Below are 14,520 nucleotides of genomic sequence, written 5' to 3' on the forward strand. Positions count from 1 at the left end.
CTGGCGCTGGTGGCGCGGCGCCCTCTGAAGAAACGGAATAAGCCGTTGTGGATGCGCAGCGCGCGCGCCACGCTGTTGTTTTAAAGACGATAGTCTTTCTTGGGCTACTTAAACCCATAAATTTTGGTCTGTCTGTATGTCTGTCTGTATGTCTGTCTGTCCGTCTGTCCGTCTGTGACTCGATTCAGCCACCCGGCTAAAGTAAAATTGATGTTGCGCAATAGTCTTATATACTCACAGCCACATGTAAGCGTCTAAGCCCGGTTTATATGTTCATACTTGTCAACTTTGTTGAACAAGAACAAGACATTACGCAAATATAAGACAGGAACTTAGTACACAAGGGATATTTACGGTGTTCCTTTATTAAAAAAATTCATGGATGCTTGGTTTTTCGATAGCAAATGATATTCTACATCACTGCAGAAAACCGCTGCCTCCTGGTGGCATATGAAAAAATCACGGGGCAACAGCAACGAGAGGTTCCACTAGCTAGGTTCCACGTTCTGCTTGGAACGCACTTGGAGCACGGCCACGCGGCTCTATAAACCTTCTAGTCGGCCGCCTCCATTCACGCGTGTCTCCGCCGTACTGCAGCGCTGGCCTCGAGGAACCCGGCCTGTAGCAGTGGAACGCGGTAAATTCAAATCGCCTTGCGCAAGAGTGTGTTTACCTTGAAATGAGCGCGACGGTAAAGGAACAGCATGAGAGGTGAGCGGGAAAGCAAAGGCGGGCATTTCCTTGGCAAATGTGTACAAAGACTATCGTCTTTTGACGACATTTGCAACAAAAGGAGCAGATACGCGGCCAATTTTTTCTGTTTCGTTCTTTTGCATCTCTAGCAAATTTGATTTGGTTTGGATTTGCAACACATTGTAATCACTTTGGGCTGACTTCTTCAGCGAGAAGTGGTGGAAACCAGGGAATCATAGTTCGAATTGACCGTTCTGGATACCGACGCGTTCGAATTATCGGAAGTTTCCCCATATTGAAATATACAGGGCTGTACCGGGACAAGGGAGTGAGTTAGAATTAACCGGAAGTTCGAATTAACCGGGCTCGAATTAACGAGCTTTTACTGTATTAGCTTGTTGTCATCATTTTGCGCTTGCTGATTGGCTCTATGAAAAGCCCTCGGCTGAATTAAAAAAAAAAGAAACTGAAACATGACCGGACCGAGGTCACCAGACACCTTAGATACAGAAACTAAGATTTATACAATGTGCACAAGTTTTTGACTTGGGATGGGTGATCATAATTAAGATAATTATGTTGATTATTTGGTATCTCTTTGGTATCATGGGGATGACGGGACGTTTCGCCGTAGAAATTGTAGTGTCTACATTATATAACCAATCAAATTTTACCGCTGTTTTCGGCGGCAGGTGCAAGTAGGTCAAATTTTGTTCGTAACAGGTTCTAGCTATTCTACGTTATCTGCTCCTAACTGCTTTTCCTCTACTGGCGTTCCATTGCAACCTCCTGTTAGCCCTCTCCACGGCTTCGTAGTTACCTTTCTGTGTATATTATTTGCAAAGCCATGGATTTGGGAAAATTTCTCTGACATGGATTCGGATGGATGCTATCAAATTCCTACAGAATGTGTCGAACCGGTTCTGTTTCTTTTTTGAAGACTGCACATGCCCCATCACCTTGGGTTTGCTTCCTTTCAAAGCTCTTTGTTCTTCAACAAATTGCTATAGTTAAAAAAAAAACAGGAACTATTTAACTCTGCCCAGGTGGAGGTCCAGGGCAGCTGCATATATCCTTCATTTGATGAATTAAAATGGATTTACTTTGTTAAGTACCACGTGATGGTGTGATATATATACAAGTACATAGAGTAATCGCAGTATATCTTGAATAGAGCTGGATTCCTGAATTCAGTGTTACGTGTGACTATGATTTCTATGGATGCTATTGGACATAAAAGCTATTGTTCGGACGATATTCAACGCCAGAAGTTATGGACAGGGGGGAGGGGATTTTTAGTGCGCCAGCGCTTCTACCCTACCTCCACGGATTTAGCGAATGTCATATTGTGCTAACAGCGCTTTCCTTTATCATCCTAGAATGTTTTCTGATCCGCATAGCACTCTTAGTTTATGTGGGACACGGCTAATTAGAACACGAATTATAACGCCAAAACTCCGACTGCGCAAGCCTAATAGCGCTTCGTACAGCGGCGTCGTATTATGCGCAGGTATAGCGACAACAGGCACACACGATCCGCACTGCTGCTATTCACAAATGCTTAACCGGAAATGTCGCTAATGGCAGGGTGCCAAATCGCACAGCTGCACACTCTTGCCGCTTAGCGAGGGGGTTGAAAGCTCGAAAGTCGGCGTGGTTGCACTTGGAAGCCCCGTCGACCACGCAAAGGTGCGACTGTACCTGCCGGCAGGGCCGCCGCTGGAGAGGCTGGCACTGCGATCGTTTGACGTCACTTCTAGGACACCGTTCCTACCTTGGTGCGAAGTTGGCTTGCAGCGCGTGCCACTTCGTTTAGAACGCGTTGTCTAAGTGTATTTTTGTGGTAATTTTCGGCGTTTGAAGTTAATTCTCAGTGCGTGAAGGGTAGTTTGACCTCACGGGGAGTTTATAACCGTATTAACTGTGGTAGGCTGCCTGTGAGAAAACTAAGCATGGTGGTGTATGCGGACGCCTGGGACCGAACCCGGTGTAAGCGTAATATGTGGCTCGTTTCCCCGATCAACATTGTAGGCTACGACGATCGCCGAGCTAAATTTCTAGATTTAGCTTGTCGTTGGCAAGAAATGGATAAATCAGGAAATAATGAAGAGCTTACTGCACGCAGAAACGCTCCGCACACATGCCCGTCCTGCCTGCCCTCACGGCCCACGAAGCAGCTCGATCCGACGCTGGTGGCGGCAGCAACACCTTGTCGCTTTTAAAATCGCACTGATCGCGGAAAAGAAGTTCCACATTCACGAAAGCGGATGTTAGTGTGGTGCAAAATCGTGCTAGGTATTGTCATCAGCGGTGATTCCCAAAGCGATGCTCAAATATCTGCCGCGATCTATAGGCGGACCGGCGGACCGGCGGAGGTCAGTCCCGGCATTATAGTTTTGGCGAAAAGTAAACATATCAGCCGTACAGAGTACGGTAGTGATCGTTAATAAAATCAGGGCACAACTATAAAAACAACATTGGAGGGGAAATAGGCACTGCTTAAGCCAAACTGCAGATCGTACCAGCACATTTAAAAAAGCATGTGCGGCGCAGCAATCCGCTCACCGTCCTGGCGTAGTCATTTTACGAGGCAATGCGCGCAGCACGCGCGATGAGATTCCAACTTAACTTAGCTTTCAAAACAGCGCAAATGTCGAGGACTAAAAAAGAAGGCACAGACAAGCGCTTGTCTGTGCCTTCTTTCTTAGTCCTCGTCATTTGCGCTGTTTTGAAAGTTCAGAATGAACCAACTGGCCCCACTGGAAACGTTTAAAATGAGATCCCAACTGAACGGTACGTTCCCGTCGCTGTTGCAAGGTCTATTTCCGCTGCACACACAGACTGGTTCATGTCACGTCGCAAGTATTTCATAACGAATTAACCGCGCACTTTTCTCGGTATCAGTTTCCATCATCCTTGGCGTTCGCTGGCTGCGTACTAGCTGTGGGTCGCGATGGCACCAACTACTAGTAGCAACTACGTAGACGCGGCGGAGTCGCCGGGAACAAACGAGTCGCTGATTGCTTGCCCAGATTATTTGGTCTGTAGATCACTTTTTGTATAATTTGCATCAAAAGCCCGAGGTGTAGCGAGAGAGAGAGAAACAACTTTATTTTTTCCATCAGAAAGCCAGAAGGGGAAGGAGTGGGATTTCCCTGCCCTTCTTTTCAGTCGTCGGCCAAGATTCCTTGACCCCTGGCGTCTTCTTCAGCTTCTTGGAACAGTCGTTGCTGTAGTAGTTCTTCGGAGCTGAGCAGCGCCGTCTTCCATTTCTCTTCATTAAAGATGTTTATTCTTCGTGTGTCTTTTTGCTTTTCTCTGCATGCCCATATTATGTGTTTGAGGTCTGCCCTTTGGCCGCATGTTTTGCAAAGATCGCTGACTGTCCCGGGGTAGTAGTAGCTATACAGAAGGTGAAACACATGGTGGCAACAACCACAACAATAACAACAGCAACAGCAACACACAACAACAAAATAAAAGCACGTGGTCGCATAAGCGCAGGGAATGCGTTCTATTCTAGCAGACCACAACATAACCCGGTGTCCTACAAGTGACGTCACTCGTAGGTGGCGCCACGGTATGTTCCCGAGGCCCCATTTTCCATTGGCATCCGAGAAAGGAGGAAAATACTCGCAAACCAGCTCCCTCGGCGGCCCGCGTGCCTTCCGCTTCCGGCGGACCAGCGTTGCCTGCGCGCGCTGGGCTGTTAAACGCTCGGCGCGGTGTGCTCCGCTGCGTAGTGCAAGAGCTTTTGTTATCATGCGCTAACGCTACATGTTATATCTACATGTATCATCTACATGTTATCATGTTACCATGTACGCATGACGTGGAGTGGCGAAAATACTGTGCGGTTGCATATTTACGCTGCATCGCCTACCCATAGATACCGAGTTGAGACATCGATGTAGGTCGTGGATAAACCGCGAAAACTTCGTACCGACGGCAAACTGTCGTGTCAGACTGACGCACTTGGACGGCAGCGAAGGGAGCGAAAGTCACTTTTATACACAAGGCTGCGACAATTAAGTGCTACAAAACGGGGCCCCCTTAAAAGTTAGAAGTAAATAACTTGATCCTTAACAATATAACAATATAATGATTTCTGTTTCCTTGTAATCAATTTAAAATGACGTACATTGTTCGGTCGGTACAACCAATTGGCGTTCCAAACAATTCCCATGGCATCCAACCTGCAACTTTAAAAAATTACGGTGGCTTACTTACTTTTTTAGGCGAACGTGTTACACTGAGAAACGATATGAACGCATTATTTTCTCTATCACCCAGTGCTGTTATATAACATGATAAGCACGCAGCACAATGTGGAAGCGCAGCTCCAGATATGCGAACGTTTTATTCGGAAAATAGCGCAACCTGGACGCAACGGGGGACAGAAGAAAAGTTTCTCATCCTTATGCGTTGTCACGAAATCTAAAGTACTGCAATTACAAAACAGCCGTTGCTGACCGCGTAAAGCATTCATAGTACAAGCAAAGAGTAGCAATGATCGGCTCCCAGCGACCGCGCGCGAGCATCATGCATAACTTTGGAATAGTATTTTGACTGTACGATGCATGAGCGCTGGGCGTACCTGTCTGCCTCCACTTTTCTTCATTCTCTCCTTTCTCTTTTTTGCCTATTTTCCCTTTCCCACGTGCAGGATAGCGAACTAGGTTCTAGCCAGGTTAACTTTCCTGCCTTCCTTCTACACCCTTCCTTCCTTTCTTCTTCTCAGTTAATTCATACTCATCAGCAATCGTCATAACTCTAGTTCAGTAGGATCATACTGTATTGCGATGTCAACAGCGTGGCAATCGCTTCGTCAAGAGCCTATCGCGAGCGCTGGTCAGCGAGACAGGCACGCTGCGCTCGCTCCGCATTTGTCGTCTCCGCTTCGGCAAACAAGCCTAATCAGCGAACATCAGAAGCAAGGCGGTATTGAAAATAAGTGTTTACTTCTTGGTATTGATTTTATGCCAGTGGGCACCATAGCGGTAGTGTTTGCATCCATAAATTACCGATTTCCACTGGCATCACCACCAGTGTTACCGCAGCTCGCCACGCTAGCAGCGAATTAGGACCAGAAATCCACTGCTGGGTTATTTTCCAGGTAATAAAACAAAACAGAACACACACACACAAGCACTGCAACCGCTAACTTAGCGCCGAACCACTAGGGTTCGTTGAGTAACGCACGGATACTGAACACACGCACGGGAAGAACGGAGCACTTAACAGCCCAGATTGCGGTTGCAGCTTCGGCTTCATAGACGGCGCTACCGTCTGGTCAGAAAAAGCAAAATGGCGACGCCAATGTCTAGAGAGGAAATGGTGTATACATATACTTGGAATTTGGTAAGCCGTATAGGCCGTATGAATGGGGAAAATTGAGGGGCCTTTTAACTCTGGGAAGGTAGGTAGCCAATGACGCTGTATACATACACTCCATTTGAGAATAAAAAAAAAATGTTAGAGAGAGGCCTTTTATAAGTTACTGATGGCGTCGAAAAGCGGAAGCTCACTGCAGTAAGCTTTACACAATGGGTTTCACACAACGATGATGATGATGATAAGGATGACGATGGTAATAAGTGAAGACACATGTGGCGGCTGAAGAAAGAATGGCCGCGTATCTGCTCCTTTCGTTGCAAATGTCGCCGAAAAACGATAGTCGACTGGCGCCCCTGCCAAGTAAGGCCTCCCTTCTCTTTCCCGCTCACCTCTCATGCTGTTTCTCCCCCGTTTCGTTCCTCCCAAGATAACACACTAAAGGCTTGCTCAAGTAAATTTAAATTTATCGCGTTCCACTGCTCCAAGTCGGGTGTCTCGACGCCAGCACTGCCGTACTGCGGAGACGGGCGTGAATTGAGGCACATTACTACGCCGTTTATAGAACCACGTTGCCCTACTTCACGAGCGTTCCAAGCGGAACGTGGATCTTATCTAGTGGAACCTTTCGTTGCTATTGCCGTTTGATTTCTTAAATGCCGCCTGGAGGTAGCGCTGGCAAAAGAAGGCGACGGTTTTCTGCCGCTGATGTAGCATTTCATTCGCTATCGCAAAAACGAAGCATCCGTAAATTTTTAATAAAAGAACACTGCAAATATCCCTCATGTATTGATTGACTGCCTTTTATTTGCGTAATGTCTCGTTCTTGTTCCACAATGCTGACAAGTATGAACATTAACACCAGCCTTAGATGTTTATACTTGGCTGTGAGTACATAAGCCGATTGCGCAGGTTTCGTTACACTTTGGCCGGGTGGCTGAATCATGTCCCAGGCAGGCAGACAGACATGCAGACAGACCAAAATTTCTGCGTTTAAGTAGCCCAAGAAAGACTATCAGCCGGCGTCCATCTGACTGCGCCATTTCGCCACAGTCAAAAGTATCTACCCTCGTCCTTGGGCTCCGAAGCACAACGCCCCGCGTTCATTTATTTAAGTTTTTTTTTTTACCATAGCAAGGGAAAAGAATAACGCCTTAGAAACAGCGCAGATAGGCTCCATCTCGTGCGGAACGAAAACAAGAAAGATAACAGAGCTCGCGCGCTCGGGCAGTTTCAGGCAGCAGAAACAAAAGCCAGGAAGTTAAATTGCATTGAACAAAACTCCCTTCAATTCATCACGAGAGGAGAAAGGGGGCTGGGGGAGAGGGGTGGGAGCGGAGAGCAGCGGAGGAGTCGTGTGTTAGGGGCGGCAGAGGGCCACCGTCTTTCGACGACATGTGCAGCGAAGCATGCAGATACGCGGCAGCCAATTTTGTCCTCCGTGGGGGTCTAACTCCACGTGGCGGTGGGGGGTTGTTGCTTGACAAGGAGCGTGTTACCCTCTAGAAGCGTCTACGCTGGCTGTGTGTACGAAGCGGACAATACCCCCCTCTCGCACCGGCTATGGGAGACAAAGCGACGGAAGCTGCTTTGACCAGGGCCCCCCTCTCCGTGGATACTCGCAAAAACCTCTGCGCGTCCGAGAATGCCTCGTCGCCTGTTTCCTTGCTGCCGGCCACAACAGACTGGGCCTCCTCCGCTAAAGAGCGCCCGGGTGACACGCGCCGACCTGTGCGTTAAGTGGCCGTCGGAGCGAATACCAGCTCAGCAATCACCAGTGTTCCCCGTCGACCCGCCAGGAAAGCCTTGTTTGTGTCGCGCCTGCACCCTGACACCTCTGTGCCCGACGTTCTCGGGCTTGTCAACTCTGTTGTGACCGACGAAAGCGCTGTGTGCACGCGTCTAAAGAGCAAGTATCCCAGCTACGCATCCTTCCACATCAGCACCAGTGCCGATTCTTTTGCTGCACTCAACGATGCTGCAGTTTGGCCTAACGGATGCTTGTTCCGCCCTTTTGGAGGGTTTCTGAAAGAGGACCGTGTGCTTAGCTTAAACAACATCAATTCAGTATGAGCTTCACACTCTACTACCAGAATGTTCGAGGGCTCCGCACAAAATCTAAGCCCTTCTTTGATAACGTCGTCTTGAATAATTATGATGCCTACTGTATCACAGAGACTTGGCTACCTCACCCCATTGTGTCTACCGACTATTTTACAGACGAATACACCGTTTTTCGCAATGACCGAAATTATGCTGCGACAGGGCAAAAGTATGGCGGTGGAGTCCTCATCGCCTTGAAGAAACCTTTCCGTGCGGTCAGACGGTCCGATCTTGAGCTCTACAGCGAATGCGTATGGATCGAGGTGAAAGTTAAAGGTGCGAAAAATGTTCTTATTGGCGTGTACTATTCACATCCCGCTCTAGAAAATTCTTTGTTTGCTTCAGCCCTACAGGGTTTAACAGAGGTACTTAAACCTGAAAGCTATAACATTCTTCTGTTTGGCGACTTTAATTGCCCGGGCTCTTGGTGGGACCCCGCACAAAATACCAGCGGAGAGTCCAAAGCAGCTCATTTGTTTAACTTCTTTTCTTTCAATAACATCCAGCCTGCCGTCTTGCACCCAAACCCTGCTGGAAACGTACTAGACACTGTTTTCACAAACCTTCACTCTGTCGTTGTCGATCAGTTCCCCGAACCTATTGTGGCCGTTGACGCGTGGCACCCTCCTTTCGGAGCCTCAGCCCACATATGCATGGCGCACGACAACAGCGTTTCAACTCCCAGGCACGACTTTGCTCGCGGAGATTACACATCTCTCTACCATTCGCTCGACAACGCAGACTGGACCTCTGTATACAACGCGCCCAGTGTGGACGTGGCCGTCCAGGAGCTAACCCAAACTGTTCATTATTTCATGGACCAACACATCCCAAAGCGGCGAATTCGCTCCTCTAAATTTCCATTCTGGTTTAGCCATGAGCTGCGAGGCGCGCTTCGAAGAAAACGTCAATTTCACCGCTTGTTTAAGGCCCACAATGACCCGTCTGCTCTCGCTAGCTTCAGAGAATGGCGTTCCTCAGTGAAAAAGCTCCTTGCCCGGGATAAAAAGATGTTTACGGACTACTCTGAAACATCTCTTACCCACTCCCCTCGGGAGTTTTGGCGGTACGTCAAATTCCGCACACGTCATGCACGCGAAAGCATAACCCTTCAGGATGGTGACAAGATTGTGTCTGACCCTGAAGGCGTGTGTGAACTTTTCGCACGCCATTTTTCTTCGACATACTCGACCTCTCACGACAGCGGCAGCGAACTGGATTTCGATTCTCACGGTCCTGTATTGCCAATCCCCAACGTAACCGAAAACGATGTTGTGTCCGCCATCCGCAAACTCCCATCGAAAAAGTCGGCAGGTTGTGACAGCATCCCTTGCTTCATCGTGAAGGGTTGTTGCGCTGTTTTTGCCCCTTTGCTCTGTCACATCATACGTATGTCACTGGTTGAGCAACATTTTCCAACTGACTGGAGAATTGGTTCCATCTTCCCTTTGCACAATTCCGGAAGGGCCACAATCCCAGCAAACTATAGGCCAATCTCTCTTCTGTCTTCATTTTCCAAAGTCTTCGAAAAGGTCTTGCATCGATACCTTTTATCAACTATGCATCCACTAATTCATTCCAACCAACACGGCTTCATGCCCGGAAGGTCGGTAGATTCAAATCTTGCCTGTTTTCTAGACGACATCGGCCCTCCAGTAATGTCTCGCCAACAGGTAGATACAGTATATTTTGACTGTAGCAAGGCCTTCGACATTGTTAATCACGATCTACTACTTCGCAAATTGTCCGCATACGGTCTTTCCCTTGAGTTCTGCCAGTGGTTCGGCAGCTACTTAAAAGGCAGGTCCAATTGTGTTAGTTACGAAGGCGCTACTTCCCGGCCCTTCCCGATGACCTCAGGGGTACCTCAAGGCTCGACACTGGGCCCTCTCCTTTTTAACATTTTTGTTAATGACATACACCCCGCTATTAAGCACTGTTCGCTCTCCCAGTATGCCGATGATATGAAGCTCTATCGCACTATTTCTTCACCTTACGATCGTGTACTGCTTCAAAACGACATCAACGCAGTTTCTGCATGGTGTGACTGCAACTATTTAAAACTTAACCTCTCGAAAACCATCGTAATATCATACACTCGCAAGTCTTCCCCGCTCACTTTTACGTACTTGCTGCTCGGTGAACCTGTAAAACGCGCTACCGTAGTGCGCGATTTGGGCGTAATGATGGATGCGAAACTGCTTTTTAACGCGCATGTGAACTATCTGACCAACTCTTGTCTCCGTACGCTTGGCGTAATTTCCCGCGCGACCAGGGATTTCACCGACCGATCATGCTTTGTTTCACTGTATCGCGCTCTCATTTTGCCCAAGCTCGACTTTGCTAGTGCAATTTGGAATTGTTTAAGCCCTTCGTCTTCCCTTCGACTAGAAAGGATTCAGAAGCGCTTTACTAGAACCGTATTTTCTCGCCACTCACCTATGAGCCGATATGAGCACGGTGGGCTTCTGAAGATCTTGAATTTAGATGAGCTATCAGCGAGGCGCTCCAGGCGCGACCTGGCTTTTCTTTTTAATTGTATTCACTCGAAGTTCGACTGCCCTTGCCTCGTAAGCTCTGTCCATCTGCGAGTGCCAAGCAGACCACTACGGCCGCATGGATGCTTTGATGTAGACAGACCAATGACTTTGGCACCAGCCAGCCGGTGCCAGCTCACCTATAACAGTCTGTTTCTATCTCCTATAGACGTTTTTTGCAGCGATTTGATTTGGTACTGCTTAAGCGCTCTCTGAAATGTATGATATTTTGAATACGCATGCTGTGGAGAGGTCGCTCCTGCACTTCTCTCCCTGCTCTCGTGTTTCCTCACATACAGCGCTACCTTGCCCATGTTCGTACGTGTTCTCCTGTGCATACTCCAGACACGTCCTCCGAGCCTTTACCGTTCAAAAATGTTTGTGTCTCCTTCGATAACACTACACTTTTGTACATATCTATCTGCACTTCCACATTTACCAATTTTTGATTTATACGCTGCCCATATTTGTACTGTTTGTATTCCTTGTACCCATGCATCTATGTCTGTTGCCTGTTCGTATTCTTGGTACCTATGTGTGCGGTGCATCACCCGAGAAGGCCCTGTGCTGTTGGTGAGCACTTCAAATAAATAAATAAATAAATCCAGTGCACGCGAACAATGACGTCGATACGAATATGGCCACGGTTGCAGTAATTCGGCCCTAGTGAAGCTGAAACACCTTAACATTGCGACAGGGGCATGAGGAATAGGACGCGCGAAGAGAATTAAGTTTGGCTGCTGCGAGATACTTTTCTGCGCTGCGTGTGAAGAATACAGTGGAACCCCGTTCATACGTTTTTCACCGAACCGGGAAAACAAATGTAATAACCAAAACACAGCAGTGAGGACACTTTCGAAACTGAACGAAAACAGTGTAGCTTTGACTTGCAATCATGTATTTCTGCCACTTTGGGTTTCGGCAGAGGCGCAAGAAGGTCCCGGCGCGCGCTCTTGGGGTTTCCACCGCGAGAGCCCGCGGGAACCGACCGCGCGGAAGCCAGCGGGCCCTTGCTTTGAGGACGACCTAAGTCGCGGGGGGAGGAAGGCCCTGCATGGCCCTTACCTCTCCTCGTTCGCAGGACACCAATTGGCGGTGAGATGTTTGAGTGGCGCCCTCTGGCTCTGACGTCGGCTTAGGGACTCGCGCCTCTGTCGTCTGCTACGCTCCGCTTGTGAGGTGTAGTAGTGCCCAGCAGTGCCTGCGCTAGGAATCGCCCGCTTTGATGCTTTAGTGCATTGAAAAGCCTATTTTTAGTAATTCAGTTATTTGTGTCAGCTTCTGACACATCTGAATAATATCAAGCAGTATCCCCCACAAGTTTGCAACACACGAGGAGAGACAACAAAGAGCATCGGTCAGAAGATCGTGTCTAACTCATTCTTTCAAGCTTATTAACGATTGTTCAGCGCCCAGAGCTCCTCGGTAAGCATTCAAAATGCGTAGGCTTCCCTACAGTATTTTTGAGATGCTCTTATGAAGACTAAAGTCGAATACTACGTACCAAGTAGCGGGCCCCTACACACGCATCGCACAGCAGGAAATAAAGCGGCTGTCTTCTATTTCTTTCGTTGTTATCGACTTGTATCAGATGAAAGTTTTTCACTGTGCACAACGCATTAATTTTTCTGCACCGTCACAAACATCTTATTAATAGGGTAGGGGTGTTTGGGAGGCTCACAAAGGTAGTGTCGATATTTCTTCAGGCTGTGTGGCGTACGTTCCTTTCTTCACAAATTGGCTTTCGTTATGGCTGCGTGCAAGAAAATATATATACGCAGCGTGCGTTATTTATTCACATGCAAATACCAGGAGAAGGTTTGTGCTACGCCATCGGGATCTCGCCCCAGACAATGTTGTCCAGAGTACTCGAAGGCGGCTTTCGTGCTCCGAATTTCTATTGTAATTAACCACCGTTATCATAACGAACTGACTCTCAGCCAAACAATTATGACATGATTACGGTGATAAGGCTTTATACACTCGCTAACGCACGTAATAAAAAGTATACGCGCATATTTTACAAGAATCAAAACCGATTAATATTTCCAAGCAGCTCTTAATTGTTTTCCAACCCTTCCAGGCGTAAAGAACAAGTCTTGGTCTACTAGGGATGGCGTTTTATGAATTGAAGAAAATTACCTTTACTCCCTTGTCCTGGAGTGAGGACCCGGCCCACTAATCAGCTCGACTGTAATTTTCAATAAAGTTTTCTCCTTCTCCTTCTCCTCCTCTTAAGTGCAGTTTTCTTATAACGCATATCCGGCCATTGGGGCGATATGGCTGTGAGAAATGAAACCGAAATATCACCCCAGGTCTGAACAAACATAGTGTTACTGTATCTTTACCGTAGACGTGACTCGTTTTGCTCAATAAACCTGCAGAAGCCTGTTAGAAGCCTGTTATAAAACGAGCACGCGCCTATGCACACATATTTGGAACTCAACCTACATTTTTTGCGCGCTATAGTGCATATCAGCATAATTTCATGCCATGACAACTTAAACTAATGTGATACAATACATTCGAGCGTTAGGAAAGGTTGTAAAAACTGTTTTACCTTACAAATCATTACTGGGAATCGGCCTTTTGCCAAAACCGACAGCCCTGAAGACCTGGAATTTGTTTTGGTCTTGTATTTTCGCTGTTGTCGGTTACTAGCAGCTGGCTGTTACCTTTGTTCGCAAGATTGCTTAAAACAGAAGCTTACGCCCAGCTCTGACTCTTCACGCTCCGCACAGGACCGGCTCCGCAAGGAATGGGGTGACGCAGGCAATGTTTCTTCCGTGGCGGTATCCAAAACTATACTTCAAATCACGCCTTGAGTTAGTGTATGCGATTTTAAGTCTATCATTATGATAAAATTTACACACACGCAAAATAAGGTGCGGAGAAGCATCAGACGTGAACCGAGAGCAAAGAAACAGCAGGGAGAGCGACCCCGACTGAAGCAGACGACAAATGCGAGAATCCCTAAGCTGACGTCACGGATGCGCGCTTCGCAGCGCCGCCCGTGGTCGCGCTCACCGCCAATAAAGTCTTTCTCTCTTTCTCTCTCGAATCTTAAAAAACGCCAGAATGTACGATTGCCGCGTCTTGTGATCGGTGGAAAATACCGCGCGTGGCAATGCAAGGTCCCTAGCGATGTCGACTCTCTTCCGCGCTGGCTGCTTTTGTCTACTGCGTTTAGTACATCAAGCTTTTCCTGAAGGGAAAGCGCCTCCCGTTTTCGCGGTGTTATCAAGGCATGACAAAGTTCGCGGTTGCAAGTTCAATGGTGTTCTCAAAGCTTGAAGCGCACGATGACGACCAGAGCGCGTGCTATTCTTGCGGTGGGGCTTTTATGGCAAACACGCACTTCCGGCATTCTGAAGTGAAACTTCCGTTGTAAGCGCAATGATGATGGTGATTGCATAGAGTAACATAGGGTCATCTAGTGGTGACGAATCGCACCTGCGTGCGGCTTTGTGCAGTTCGTTCCGTAGCCAAGCCTGACCAAGCCACCAAGGCTCGTCAAACGTCAAAATGGTGGTCCGCGCATGTTGCCCGGGCGACTTGGAAGTGTCAGATTGCGACGAATGATCCGGGAGCGTACTCCGAGCCACGGCGTATCAGTGAGTACTTTAATAAATGGGACTCTCTGCGAGCGTCGCCGGGACTGGACAAAAACAACGCAGCAGCGGGAAAAACGCAGCACTGAGGAACGTAAGAGCGGGGTTCCACTGTATATTCCTAAGGCTAAGAGCGCATTCTATATCGAATCCCTGCCAAAAGACGTCGCAAGGCGGAAATGCAGAAACAAAGGTCGTACATTACTCTGCATCGTTAAGCGGCATGCTGCCTCGTCGCAGCG

This window comes from Haemaphysalis longicornis, unplaced genomic scaffold (genome assembly GCF_048455015.1).
Source record: "Haemaphysalis longicornis isolate Haplotype H1 unplaced genomic scaffold, Haemaphysalis longicornis Haplotype H1 scaffold_9, whole genome shotgun sequence".
Taxonomy (NCBI): domain Eukaryota; kingdom Metazoa; phylum Arthropoda; class Arachnida; order Ixodida; family Ixodidae; genus Haemaphysalis; species Haemaphysalis longicornis.